At 34.0% G+C, this 16,037-nt stretch overlaps 1 protein-coding gene across 1 annotated transcript in view; it reads right to left on the bottom strand.

Annotated features, from left to right (window-relative positions):
* PCCA (propionyl-CoA carboxylase subunit alpha) overlaps positions 1–16,037 on the bottom strand; it is a 459,620-nt gene that overhangs the window by 343,400 nt on the left and 100,183 nt on the right. The window lies entirely within an intron of this gene.

Genomic DNA, 16,037 nt, shown 5'->3' with positions numbered 1-16,037 from the left:
AATGCTGTAAAAAATTATCCTGGCATGCGTTCTATCAATAAAAAGTTATTTAAAAAAAAAAAAAACACAATGAAATGATTCAGTCCAATTCCAATGGTCTTGTGATGAAGAGAACCATCTACACCCAGAGAGAAGACTGTGGGGACCAAGGGTAGATCACAACATTAGTATTTTCACTCTTTTTTTTGTTGTTTATTTACATTGTATTTTCTCATTTTTTTTCCTTTTTGATCTGACTTTTCCTGTGCAGTAAGATAATTGTGGAAATATGTATAGAAGAATTGCACACGTTGAACATAAATTGGATTACATGCCATTTAGGGGAGACGACATAGAGAGGGATGAAAAAATTTCGAAGACAAGATTTTGCAAGGATAAATATTGAAAATTATCCATGCATGTTTTGAAAATAAAAAGTTTTAATTAAAAATATATTGTTTCTGCATAACTCTGAAGGAAATAAAACCCAGAAAGGCAGAGAAATAGCTATACTCTGAGGTCTCTTTTAACCAATAACTTTTACTGATGAAATTCAATCAAAAACTTAACACTGTCCCCTGCTGAAGGTACAATTACAAAGAATTAAATAATTTCTTCTTTTGAAGGGTTAGGAGTTATTCAAACATGAGTAGCAACGACAATATACACAAGTATATACAGAATAAATGTAGTTTATATATAGCTATACAGAAAAAAAGTAGTTTGAGAGGGAGGGGAATAGCAAGTAAGCAAATCAAAGAAAGCTTCAAATAATATAGTTAGTGTTGGAAGTGTAGTTCCCCATCAGTTGGGGAATAGCTGGATTTTTTTTTTTTTTTTTTTTTTAATTCTGCAGAGAGGACTGGGGAGACTACATGAAAAAAGTGAAATGATCTCAAAGAGGATCATGACTTGAAGGAAGTGATGTCATGACATGCAAGTGAATTAGATTTAAGTGAAGGAGGATTGTGCAAGGTCATCTGCCTCACTTTCTCTTCCAGATATTTGCCAGTGGCAAGATTTAGTTCAGGCCAATTGAAGATGGTCCTGGATGCAATGGGTCTTTATGCTAAGGTCTTTAACAGGTCTCAGTTTGACTGAGGAAAAGCCTAATTAGTAATTAAGACTAGGTAAGAAGGGAAACAGAGAACAGCCTCTTTTACCTAGTCAAAAGTGTAAAAACAAAAAAACAAACCATAATCTGGGAGGGGAAGACCACCAGAGTTTCTGGTGAAATGACAGGATAAAGGAATGAACATATATTAAGCACTACTATATGCAAATCACAATGATCAATGCTGGAGATTCAAACAGAAAAGTAAGGCAGTTCCAACTTTTGGCAAGTTCACATTCCAAAGAACACCACAAAACATATAGATGGTTTCAGGAGCTGCTCAAGTGAAAAAAAGGCGAAGGTCCTGGGGTACAAAAGCAAATGATAATAATTCTTTGAATGTCATTTTCTTTGGGAATGTTTTTAATGTCTCTCCCTAAGGTGCCTTGTTGCTCCAATGTGGCTGAAGTGCTTTTGGAGGAGTACAGTTCTAGGGGAGACAACACTAGGGAGGTTCCCCCTCCCAATCTTAGGAGTACTATTATTCAGGCAATCTATCTATCAATGATTGAAAAAAGTCTTCTGGCCTAGGAATATATTTCTTCCCTTAGACTTTGGGGAAGATGTATCAGTGATCCTGAGACTTTTTAACTTCAGAATACTATTGTTCTGAAAATCTTGTCTATCAATGATTCTAGGTCTGCTGGTCAGTGATAATCAAATTCCTGAGACCACTCCTCAGTTCTACCTCTAGGCCATAAATCAGCATATCAATAATATGAAGACCTAGATAAATGTGTCTCCTTGTTTCTGATTCTTTGCTAAATTCTTTTGGATTTTAGCCCTCTTCAATTGGCATTACAATTATAATAAACTTTGGCTCTTGATTTAGATATGGGTTTTCAAGCCTGCAAATTCTTTTGAGACACTTCATGACCCCCAACTTTTTGGAGTCCCTTCTCAACCTCAACATTTTCAGGTAGTTTGTTGGTCCCCAGTAGTTTCTTTCCCCAAATAATAGCTGTGAATGCTGAGCTGAAAATAGGTAGAATTGTCCAGGAGCTAATGATACCCCTAGGGTTTTTGTGTTCATTAACCTATTAGTGGAAGTTGGTTAGCAGCTGTAACTGATGGTAAGCTTGCTTTGTGCTTTGATTGACACTATTATTCCCAAGGTTTTTAAGTTCAGAATTCTGAGCTGTCTCTTTTAGTATGAGGATAGATGGTCTGAAGGGAGTGATATTTTGAGTCACTTGGTACATATGTAGTTCTCTCTCTCTGATGAGGAAAAAGAAGGCAGAGATAAAAACAAATGAACAAACATGTATTCCAAACAAGACAATGAGAAATGAAGAGGCATGCATGAAAAACATAAGAAACTCAGTCTGGTTGAACAGCAGAATGCAAGAGAATCAACAATGAAAAAATAAAAATAGGTTGAGACCCAACTGAGAAGGGCATTCAAAGCTAAATACAAGAATTTATGTTTTATCATAGTGAGGAATCAGTGGCTTTGATTAAACAGGAGAGTGACTTAAATGCATCCTAAAGATGTAATGCTGGAGAAACTGAGGCAAGATAGAGATTAGAGAGTTTAATATTTTATTTGAAAGGGAGAGATTCACTGCTACCAAATGAATCCATGGTTTGGTCCCAGGGCTAAATGAGACTGTGTTCTCCAAGAATCTAGCAGCCAATGTGAGTTCTTAATGACATATATATAAATGTGGCTCAGATACAGGGGGTAGACAAGAGGGAGGGGCAGAGTCAGAGTGCTAAGAGCAGGAACAGGACTCTAGCAGGGTGGGGGGAGGCACTGGACATTCGGGGATTGGGAGAGGCATACTGATAAGTGGGAAAGGGCTGGGGTCATGTTGTCTAAGAAAGGTCTTTTATCCTTGTCAAATATTCTGATGATTAGAAGAGAGGGGTGGTGTTGCAGGATTGACCAGAACAATTAGTAACTGAGGCAGAACAATTCAGGGAAACTAAGTCAGGATAATTAGGGAAACTGAGTCAGGATAATAAGAAAACTGTGGCACCACATTCCACATTCTCTCTCTTCTGAATATTCAAATCATCAAATTACCTTCCTCTAAAAGGTCTTAGCACCATAATTTTGACCAACCCTATGTGAAGCAAATAAACCAAAATAAAGCTAGAAAAATGCAAGGATTTAAGGCAAAGACAAGTCCCTCCCTGATAACCTGAGAGTTAACCAGCAATACAAAGGCTCCTTGTTGCTAGCATGTCAGGTCCTCTGCAGTTGGAGCATCTCAGCCAGAGAATCCAGTTTGAGATGGACAGTTCACTGGGAGTTAGATCTGTGGTCATTTGTGCATTTAACTCAGCTTCTGCTTATACAGGAAGTAGCAGTGCTCAAGATAGTCCTGCTGCCCATGCTAAGAGGACACCCCAAGTCTGTCAAGGACTCCAAAGGGGAGAAAAACTGGGGCCTGTAGTAGCTCCACCTGTCCCCTCTCAATAGAACAGGAGCTGCTACTAAGAAACAGATTTCTGAGCAAATTATGCAGTTAAACCAAGGCAGGCAACCCCAAACTATTAGAGGCCAGCTATAAAAACGCTGAAATACTAATTAAGGGACTGGGGTAATAGGAGTGGAGAAACAGACTAGAGAGACTGCCAGTCCCAAGACAGGTGTCTGATTTCTGGTGTTTCTAAAAACTAATCCCAAAAGCTGAGTCTGTCAGGGCAATTCCAACAGAATAAGGGATTTCAAAGTTAAAGTATAACCAGCAAAACATAGTCCAATAAATTTAAGCAAGGAGTAAAAACGAAAAGGACTGTTTAAATAAGGCAAAGTGAATAGGAATTATTTCCTATTGAGAAAAATGCACCCGTTTCCTATCTCTTCCTCCTTTTTTTTTTTTTTTCATGGAAAGGAATTATCAAATAATCATTCTATCTATAAATCCCAAGAGTGAGTCAAAATTCCTATACATAACATTCTAGTACAGTTTTAACAAATTCCATCCCAAATCTTAAAAACACAGTAATAAATGACCCAATCAGGGTTCCCAAATTCCCTATATCAGTCCATCAGGGCTAAGGGACAAAGCCTCATTCAAAACTGCTTCAGGATGGGCACTGGCGGAGACTCTCAGTCCATGCAGGGGATTCATGTGGTGTATCATGCTGGCAATCAAAGCTGATCTAGGTCCCAGAAGCAAGTCAATATCTGGAATTTGAACAAAATCTAGAACAAGAACAACAACAACAACAACAACAACAACAAAAAACAAAAACACACAAATCTAACAAATAAAGGATAGAACAGTCTGAGATAGAAAGACTTGGTTCACCAGACTGCTGCAAAATGTGAAGAGCCAGCAGCTTCCTATGTGAAGAGATGAATTTGCTTAATGGGACAGGCAAATAGCTGTCAGCTGTAGTCCCAAATAAATAGCAGTTAGATCTCACTGTGTTAATTGTCCTTTCATTATTTAGAAAGGTTTAAAAACCTGAGTATCTACAGACACAAATATTCAGTAACAGATAGATGACCAGGTTAAATACTCATTTGCCAAGTATTCAGGATTCCAGTTGGAAACAGCAAGGTATGACATATAACCAGATTGGAAATAGCAAGATATAAAATAACTGAATTGCAGTTTCTATTGACCATTCCTCTGATCATAGAAATCAATCACAGGAGGAAAAAAATGCAGAGACATAACTATAACATAACATAAGGAATTAAAACAACTTTCAGAAAATACAGGATAAAATAGCTTTAATTCTTAACCAAAGTTTCAGATAAATTCTAAACAGATAAACAGAAAAAAATTTGTCCCAGTAAGTTCACATTTTTCATATCTAAGTAGATGTTTCATAAGTGAACATTATACATAAAATCAGTTTGCTTTTAAAATACCCAATACATAGACAAATATCCCAAATTGCATACTGTCCATAACAGAAACATTTTCAAGAGGACAAAGAAGGAAAAAAACTATTATTTTCAGAGGGTCTTTAAATGATCTCAGGAAGACCCAATACAATCAATTAAAACTTAGATAGAATATCCCATACAAAATATCCTAATATCACATAAAAGAATCGAAGAGCTTCTTAAAATATTTAAACTTTTAGAAATACCATAACCTTATATTGATAAAAATAAGAAATTTGTCTCACTAAGTTCACAGATTATCTTTCATATCTAAGTAGATGTTTCATAAGTGAACATTATACATAGAAATCATTACCTCAAGATATAATCAATACAATCAAATAAAACTTATACAGAATATCCTAATTCGACATAAAAGAATCCAAGAAGTTCTTTAAAATATTAAACTTTTAGAAATAATCCTACAAAATATGGATCACAGTTATGACCATATTCCTTAACAAAGGAAACCATTATGTATCAAAAGAAACATTCAGTCAATTAACTTATAAGATCTTAATCGCCTAATTAGAGACACATGACCCCTTTCAGGCAAATTAACAGAACCTCTTTTTAAAAAGCCATTGTTCTTAAGATATTATGCTCAAAGATAACCAAATCTAGTCTACATAGGCAACAATAAAATTATTTCCCACAAATTTTAAAACTGCCCAAAAGAATACTCAGAACAAATCTGGCATGAAAAGGCAATTGTAAAATTAGTTCCCACAATTTCAGAATTATCCAAAAATTTCTAATCAAATGTTTTCTCATGCCTGAGATTCAATAAGATATGGTTTTATTTATTTACTCTAACAGGCTTTGAAAACCTGCTCCAAAGAAAAAACAGTTTAAAAATAGCCAATTTTTTTTTGTTGTTGTTGTTCTTACTTATAGATTAGTGCAACAGGTTAAGGAGTTAGAAATCACAAACAATTTTTATACTAAGTACAGCTGCAACACTGAAATAACCAATTCTTAATCGTTGTTCTTTAACTTTAGCAGAGCTCTTAACCAACAGAACAGACAAGTCACACAGAACACAGAATACAAATCACACAGACATAGACTGCACAATTATAACATTAAACAAAACATAACCAGATAGTGCCCAAAAAGGCGCTCAGAATCAGATCAGACCAGATGTGTCTTAAAAGACACCCAAAACAGAGGGTATCATCCAGCGTCCAGAAATGATACATTCTCAGAATTTAATGCCTGTCAGCATTTTATTATTCTGAGAATCCAGATGCTAGCACAGATAGACAGACCAGGTAAACAGATCAGATTATGTCCTAAGACATCCAGACTTACTCTCCTGTGGCAGAAATGAAGGTGTCCACCTTTGGGGTGTAGCTTCAACTGAAAACTGCTCTATTCCCTGGACACTCTGGAAACAAATCCAGAGGGCCAGCCTCTCCAGATCAAGAACCCAGATCTCCAGCCACCCCAAGGCCCAAGGCAGAGACCCAACTCTAATCTCTAATCCTACTCTCATTTTCTAATATCTCAGTGGGACCTACAAAATGCAATGCCAGAGAAACTGAGGCAAGATAGAGATTAGAGAGTTTTTAATATTCCATTTGAAAGGGAGAGATTTACTGGGACCAAATGGCTCCATGGTTTGGTCCCAGGGCAGAATGAGATTGGGAGAGGCATTCTGATAATTAGGGAAAAGATGGGGTCATGATGTCTAAGATAGAAGAAGGTCTTTTATCCTTTTCGAATATTCTGATGATTAGGAGGGAAGTGTGATGTTGCAGGATTGACCAGGAACTGAAGCAGAACAATTCTGGGCAGGACAATTTGGGGAAACTGAGTCAGGATAATAAAAGAGAACTGTGAGACAACAAAGGCAATAAGGAAAAGAACTAAAATGATACATATAGAGAGAAGGCATTGGGTTCAAGATATACTGTGGAAAGAGAAATGACATGATCTGGCAATTAAATGGATGTGTGAGGCAAGAAGAAATGGGAAGCCAAAGATGATATAGAAATATAAACCAAAGAAACTGGAAGAACAGTGTTTTCTTTAATGCAAAAAGGGAGGCTTGAAAAAGGGTTGGGTTTGGGGGGAAAGATCCTATATTCTATTTTGAACCTATTAAATTTGAGGTGTACAATGAGCAATGAATGATGTAAATGAAGAAATCACCAATAGAAGAAAAATTAAGAGAGGAAAAAAGAGGAGCCTTCAGAGAAAAGTCTTAGGAAACAACCAGTTTGGGAATGTGATATGGACTATAAACTAGCAAAAGAAACTTATGAAAGGTTATACAAATAGGACAGGACTCTCACAAAAACACAAAGAGGTAATGTACCAGAGGAAAGCATAGACAACAGTATCAGTGCATTGGAGAAGTTGAAAAAGATGAGGCCTTAAAAAACCATCAAATCTACAATTAAGAGAGCAGAATTAAGTTTAGAGAAAGTTATTTCTGATGACTAATGAAGTCTGAAGTCAGAATGAAAAGGGTTAAAGAATGATAGACAGAAGGAAGAACATTCATTTAATAAAGATAGCTTTTCCTATGATTTTGGTTGAAAAAAAAGAGACTCACAGGATAATAGCTGGAGACAACTAGTGAGAGGAATGAAATGGGTTTTTTTTTTGTTTGCCTGTTTGTCTGTTTAAGGAAAAGGGAGACATACAATTAAAGGCATAAAAAAAAAAAAAGTAAGAACCAGTAGATGAGAAGAAATCAGTGAGAGAGAATTATTTAAGTTGAAAGCTGCTGGAGAAAATGAGAAGACAGGATCAAGATCACATGTATGGTGGTTGACCTTGGCAAGAAAACAGAGTTCCCACAGTGTCACAGAATGCGGGAAAAGAAACAAGAGGCTCTGAAATAAAAAAGAAAAAAGATTGAATTCATATTCAATGGCCTCTGCTGTTTTAGTAAATTGGGGAATGTGAAGGCTTAACAAGTTCAGAAAACCTTCTATAGATAAGTACTTACAGAATCAATTAGTAAGAAATAAAAATATTGTCTTACTTCAGTGAGTTGGACGTCATGAACTTACTTTTTTTTTTTTACTGTATATGTAATATATGGATATATTACTTACTCTAGTTCCATTAAGCAGTAAATGGGTAAGAATAGAAGAATCATCTGCTGGGATAATTAGGATAATCAGATGGGAGATAATCCAAAGCTAGATTTGCATAGGAAAACACAGATTATATATATGACATAAGGGCAAGGAATTTTTGAGTTAAGGGCAGTATAAAGTTGAGTAAGATAGTAGGCTGAGATAGGAAAGGGAGGAAATTGAAGTCAGAGAAGGAATAATAATAAAGATAAAAGAAATGAATACATCAAAAATGAGGTGAAGAGCAGAGACAAGAGGTATGATAAATGGGGAAGATGGAATGAGAGAAGGATATATGAGGATTGAGAAGGAAATGAGAGAGGAATATTTTGTGAAAAAGGATCAAAGAGTAAGTGACAGATTTTAAAGAGATGGGAATTGTGGGATATGGAGAGGAAAGTTGAGAAAGAAAAGAGTTTGTGAAGCAGGAGTAGGGAGTAAGAAGTACAAAGATGTCCTTATGAATGCTGAAAATTGTCTTTGAAATGTATTTTGAAAAATAAAAAGCAATTAGTATTAAAAAAGATTCTCCCTACAAGTCAGAATATGTGAATAAATATCTAGTCCAAAGTGAAGAGAACAGACAGGATAATACTCTATGAGGACTTTAATCACTCCAATATATTCCTATATAGTGACAGGGAATAAGAACAAAGAGCAATATATTCAAAGCTCATTTGTTTAATGTAGAAGGATAGAGCAATCATCAATAAACCTAGAAGTCCTATTGTCCTTATTACTGGGAATAAAAGGAACCCAGAAGGGATTAAAGAAGGGAAAATAATTTTTAAAAGAAAATTTATTCGATGACAATAAAACTAAAGAAAATTATTATTTTTAGAAGCAGAGTCTGTAACTGTTTCTGCATGAATTATTTAAGCAATTACAAAGAACACATTTTCATCTAACTCACATGCAGTAGAACAATATGGGATCTAACCTTTACTTGTGTTACTTGATGCTAAATTGAACTTTGGTCTTATTATCACTGGTCTTGTAAATGATACACAAAGAAAAAGCTGTTCCTAATCATAAGAAAAAAATGCTCTGAATCATTACTGATAAGAGAAATGTAAATCAAGGTAACTCTGAGGTACCACTACACACCTTTCAGATTAGATAAGATGACAAGAAAAGATAATATTGAATATTGGAGGGGATATGGGTAAATGGGAACACTTAATACATTGTTGGTGGAGTGAACTGATCCAACTATTTTGGAGACCAGTTTGGAACTATGCCTAAATGGCTATAAAATTACGCAAACTCTTTTATCCAGCAGTGTCTGTACTGGGTCTGTATTGCAATGAGTTTATAAAAAAGGGAAAAAGATCCACATGTGCAAAAATGTTTGTAGTAGCCCTTTCTGTAGTGGCAAGGAATTGGAAACTGAGGGGATGCCCGCAGTTGGGGAATAATTTCTGGAAAAGTGTGGCATATGAATGTAATGGACTATTATTGTTCTATAAGAAAAGATCAGCAGGAGTGCAGAATGACCTGGAGAGACTTACATGACCTGATGCTAACTGAAGTGCAGAGAGCCAAAAGAACATTGTACACAGCAACAAGATAATGTGATGATCAACTGTGAAGGGGTGGGCTCTTTTCAACAATGAGGTGATTCAGGTCAATTCAAATTAACTTGTGATGAAGAAAGGCATTTGTATCCAAAAAAAGGACTATGAGGACCGAATGTGGATAACAAGATATTATTTTCACCTTTTTTGTTCTTGTTTCCTTGCTTTTTTTTTCTTTCTCATTTTTTTTTGATCTTTTATTTCTGCAGCATAATAAATGTGGAAATATAGATAGAAGAACTGTACATATTTAACTGAGGGGGAATGGAAGGGAGAAAACTTTGGAACACAAGGTTTTACAAGGGTTAATGTTGAACACTACCTTTGCATATATTTTCAAAATAAAAAGCTATTATTAAGAAAATTAATATATGTTCACAAAGTATGCATTTTGAAACAAATGAATTAAAGTTAAATGATTCTCAAAAAATATCCAAAATAAAAATGCATAAGAACCGACAAATCATTGTGTACACAAATTGGCACTAAAAATTTATAATGAAAACATCAAAGTACAAAATTTATATTTTTTAAACAAAAAGCTTATATGCTGAATTTTATCATTATGTGATAACAAAAAATAAACAGAAACCAATGAGGAAAAACAAAACCTTTTTTCTATTTTTAAAGTCACATCTACATTTCAGGCTGAGAAAACAAATAATGAAAACTAAATATCAACATGAAAACATACCACAATCACTTCCTAATATTTTTCAACATTGTCCATAGAGTCATTAAGAGGGTTATTCACACCTTTACAATGTATCACAATATTAATAGAAAATATTATCAGCTTGGGATAATAACTACTAAAACATAATGGTTAGAAGCCAATAATGCATAGCATATAGTACAACAACATGACTAAACAACTTCCATTTCATTGTGTTATTTCTAGAACTAGCCAACTAGAAACACATACTCTATTTAAGGAATTCTTAACAATTTTTGTATCATGGACCTTTTTGGCAGATCAGTAAAACAATGGCTCTATTCTCAAAATAATGACAAAGGCACACAATAAAATATGTAGGACTAAAAGGGAAATCAATTATCCTGAAAATAGCCATATAAGTTTAATAGTAAAGACTGGTTAATGATTACAATGAATTGTAAAGACTTCATAGGAAAGGATAATATTAGTGCATCATTCTTGGAAGTTTTAAAATATTAGTTTTTAAAATCAATTAATTTCTAAATGGAAACAACTTGATAAAAAAAAATCATTAAAGCAATTTAATGTGAAAAAAAAAAAAAAGCTTTTAAAATTTTGTCAATTAACCATATGTGCTTTAACCTCAAATTGGGAACTCTTGCCCAAATAAATGATATTTTAATTTTTCTTTAAAAGGAGATTCAAATTAAAAATTTTGCAATTCTCCAGAACTCAATAACTTACCTATTAAATTATAAATAGTATTTGTTCATACTTTTTAATTTTATCTAAATATCTAACAAGAACATAGAACTAAAATAGTGAAAGAGAATCAAGAAGAGTACAGTAAATGAGCACTAAGCATCTATATTGGATTCAGTTGCTAAACCTGAGCTTAGAATTGCATTTCAATATGATTTATTTTTCCCTCCTAGCTTTGAGGAAATCAATTAAGTCATGAACTCTCTGTTCTAGCTTCCTCACATAAGGAAAAGTGTATTTACTATACGATACTCAAAATTTTTTCCAATACTACCATGAATTTAGGAATGAAACGAGACATATCAATTTTAAATAAAAATTTACCTTTGGACTGGATTTTAACAGTCTAATAACTGTTCAAAACATTAAATTATAATTAACTACAAAAATGAGTATAAAAACTGTTGAACTATCTACTCAATCAAAATCTAGTTCTGAAAGAAAGCCCAGGACTGTTTGGTTCTGTGATTATTTTTTTTTTAATATTTTGCTTTTGTATTTTTACAAATACATGAAAAGATAATTTTTAACATTCACCTTTGCAAAATCTCAGGGTCCAAATTTTTCTCCCTCCCTTTCCCTTACCCTCTCCCATAAACAGCAATCAATGCAGCATAGGCTAAACATGTGCAATTCTTCTAAATGTATTTCCATATTCATTATACTGCCCAAGAAAAAAATCAGATCAAAAGATTAAAGAAAAACATGAGGGAGGAAACAAACAAAAAAAGGTGAAAATACTATGCTTTGGTCCACATTCAGTCTCTCTGGATGCAAATGGCTCTTTCTATTACAAGTCTATCAGAATTGTCTTGAATTTTGTGATTTCATTTTGCTTCAGTTACATCTGTTTCATCACTCCACAAAAAACCTCCATGACTTTCAATTCTTGCTCCTTCCCCTATGTAAATTGTCAAACCCAAGAGATATTTTTATAACTTAAAGATTAAAGTAATAAATCAGAGAAAATTGAAAATTGGGGAACTATAATTGCTGTTCAGTTATTTTACTTCTGTCTGACTCCTTATAAAATCTATTTGGGGTTTCTTGACAAAGATAATAAAATGGTTTGCCATTTTCTTCTCCAGCTTATTTTACAGGTGAGGAGCTAAGAAAAAGAGGGTTAAGTGATTTACCCAAGGTCATATGGTTACTAAGTATCTGAGGTCAGATTTGGACTCAGAAAGATGAGTGTTCAGGATTTCAGACCTTGCATTCTATCTGCTGTACCACCTAGCTGCTCTTCCTGCTCCCCCCATTAAACGAGAGGTTATTTACGAACTGTGACAAGGATTTTATAAACTTTTCCACTGCTAAAATTATCTTCAAATTGCAAATTAAAGAATACTAACATTTTTTATCTTGCAAAATAGTTCTCTTTTTTTAATTTATCAATAGCACATTATTTTCCAAATACATGTAAAGATAATTTTCCCTTGGTGTTTCTAATCTAACTATTTTGGAGAGCAATTTGGAATTTTGCCCAAAGGACAATCAAACTGAGCATACCCTTTGATCCAAACATAGGCCTGTATCTAAAATAGATCATAAAAAAAGGGAATATGGAAAAATGTTTGTGGCAGCTCTTTTTGTAGTGGCAAGGAACTGGAATTTGAGTGGATGTCCATCAATTGAAGAATGGCTAAATAAGTTCTGGTATATGACTGTTATGAAATATTATTGTTCTATAAGAAACGATTAGCAGAATGATTTCAGAGAGACTGGAGAGACTCACATGAACTGATGCTAAATGAAGCTGAGTAAAATCAAGAGAACACTGTACACAGCAAGAAGAAAATTATGTGATGATGAATTTTGATGGATGTGACTCTTTTCAACATTGAGGTCATTCAGGACAATTTCAATAAACTTGTAACACAGAAAGTCTTCTGCATCCAAAAAGAAGATTAATTGTCGATGACAATAGTTTTTTCAGCTTTTTGTTATTGTTTGCTTGCCTTTTTGTTTTTTTCTCAATTTTTTTTCCCTTTTTGATCTGATTTTTCTCTGCAGGATGATAAATGTGGAAATATGTATAGAAGAATTGTACATTATTTAACATATATTAGATTATTTGCTGTCTGGGAGTGGAGAAAGGGAGGGAGAAAAATTTACAAACAAGATCTTACAAAAGTGAATGTTAAACGGGTCCATGACCTAGGCATAAAGAATGAGATTATAAATAAATTAGAGGAACATAGGATAGTTTATCTCTCAGACTTGTGGAGGAGAAAGAAATTTGTGACCAAAGATGAACTAGAGACCATTACTGATCACAAAATAGAAAATTTTGATTATATCAAATTAAAAAGCCTTTGTACAAACAAAACTAATGCAAACAAGATTAGAAGGGAAGCAACAAACTGGGAAAACATCTTCACAGTTAAAGGTTCTGATAAAGGCCTCATTTCCAAAATATATAGAGAACTGACTCAAATTTATAAGAAATCAAGCCATTCTCCAATTGATAAATGGTCAAAGGATATGAACAGACAATTTTCAGATAATGAAATTGAAACTATTACCACTCACATGAAAGAGTATTCCAAATCACTATTGATCAGAGAAATGCAAATTAAGACAACTCTGAGATATCACTACACACTTGTCAGATTGGCTAAGATGACAGGAAAAAATGATGATGAATGTTAGAGGGGATGCGGGAAAACAGGGACACTGATGCACTGTTGGTGGAGTTGTGAACGAATCCAACCATTCTGGAGAGCAATCTGGAATTATGCCCAAAAAGTTATCAAAATGTGCATACCCTTTGATCCAGCAGTGTTTCTATTGGGCTTATACCCCAAAGAGATACTAAAAAAGGGAAAGGGACCTGTATGTGCCAAAATGTTTGTAGCAGCCCTGTTTGTAGTGGCTAGAAACTGGAAAATAAATGGATGCCCATCAATTGGAGAATGGCTGGGTAAATTGTGGTATATGAATGTTATGGAATATTACTGCTCTGTAAGGAATGACCAGCAGGATGAATACAGAGAGGCTTGGAGAGACCTACATGGACTGATGCTAAGTGAGATGAGCAGAATCAGGAGATCATTATACACTTCGACAACGATATTGTATGAGGATGTATTCTGATGGAAGTGGATTTCTATGACAAAGAGACCTAACTGAGTTTCAATGGATAAATGATGGACAGAAACAGCTACACCCAAAGAAGGAACACTGGGAAACGAATGTGAACTATTTGCATTTTTGTTTTTCTTCCCGGGTTATTTTTACCTTCTGAATCCAATTCTCCCTGTGCAACAGGAGAACTGTTCGGTTCTGCAAATATCTATTGTATCTAGGATATACTGCAACATATTTAACATATATAGGACTGCTTGCCATCTTGGGGGGAGTGGAGGGAGGGAGGGGAAAAAATGAAACATAAGCGAGTGCAAGGGATAATGTTGTAAAAAATTACCCTGGCATGGATTCTGTCAATACAAAGTTATTATTAAATAAAATAAAATTTAAATTTTAAAAAAAAGTGAACGTTAACTATCTTGGCATGTATTTTGAAAATAAAAAGCTTTTTTTTTTTTTTAAAGACTGCATTCCACATTTTTCTACTTCCCATTCTTACCTGCCCCCTCCCCCAAACAAGTAAACTAATGTAGGTTAAATGTGTACAATTCTTTTTAAATATACTTCCTTATTTGTTATGTTGTTGCAAAATACTTTCAAAAGATCATTAGATCCTTAAAATTTGGAGATTGACAAAATTTTATTTTTTTTTTGCATGTTAACAATTTTATTTTGTATACTTCATTTTAAGGATTATTTCATGGTTACTATGCATATAATCAGAATTAATTTTTATTTATGAAGAATTATATGCAGAAAAGTATATTTTTTGCAATCTCTAATAAAAGATCATAGTTTTGGAAGATGCAAGAACCTAACCCCCATTTCCCACAGATTCAATGTATTAATTAGCTTTTGTGTTTTTTGACTTTTGCACCATTTTCTTCCCGCCCCAATAGTATTTTAATCATTACAATTACATGTAAAAATGATTTTCAACATTCACTTTTATAAGCTTTTAAGTTCCAAATTTTTTTTATTCTTCCCTTCCTCTCATTCCTTTTCCCCAAAACAGCAAAAATCTAATATACATTAAACATGCATAGTCATATAAATATATTTCTACATTAGTCATGTTACAAAAGAAGAATCAAAAACGAGGGAGGGGAAATAGGGGGAGGAAGGAGAACCATGAGAAATGGGAAGAGAAGTAAAAATACTATACTTCAATCTGCATTCAAACTCCATAGTTCTTTCTCTGGATGTAAATAGCATTTTGCATCATGAGACTCAGAATTTTCTTAAATCACTCTATTAATAAGAAGTCTGTTTACAGTTGATAACTGAAGTATTGCTATTACTATGTACAATATTCTCCTGATTCTGTTCACTTCACACAGCATCAGTTCATATAAATTAAATCAGTCTGTTTATCATTTTATAACACAGCAATATTCCAGTACATTCATATACTGCAATTTGTTTATCCATTCCTCAATTGATGGGCATCTCCTTGATTTCCAATTCTTTGCCATCTCAGAGATGTTATAAACATTTTTGTACATGTGGGTCCTCTTTTTTAATAATCTCTTTGGGATATAAATCTACTAGTGATATTACTGGACCAAAGTTTTTGCCCTTTGGCAACTGTTTGCCCTTTGGACAGAGTTTAAGATTGTTCTCCAAAATGGTTAGATCATTTTGCCACCAACAATGGATTAGTATTCCAATTTTCCCACATCCTCTCCAATATTTATCATTTCCCTTTTCTGTCACATTAGCCAATCTGACAGCTTTGAGATGATACCTCAGTCATTTTGATATGCATTTTTCTAATCAATAGTGCTTTAGAGTATTTTCCACATTGCTATAATTAGCTTCAATTTCTTCATCTGAAAATTGCTTCTTCATATTCTTTGACCATTTATCAATTGGGGAATGACTTACATTCTTATAAAGTTGACTCAGC

This window comes from Antechinus flavipes, chromosome 3, assembly GCF_016432865.1.
Source record: "Antechinus flavipes isolate AdamAnt ecotype Samford, QLD, Australia chromosome 3, AdamAnt_v2, whole genome shotgun sequence".
Taxonomy (NCBI): domain Eukaryota; kingdom Metazoa; phylum Chordata; class Mammalia; order Dasyuromorphia; family Dasyuridae; genus Antechinus; species Antechinus flavipes.
This window is presented reverse-complemented; position numbering and strand designations above follow the sequence as displayed.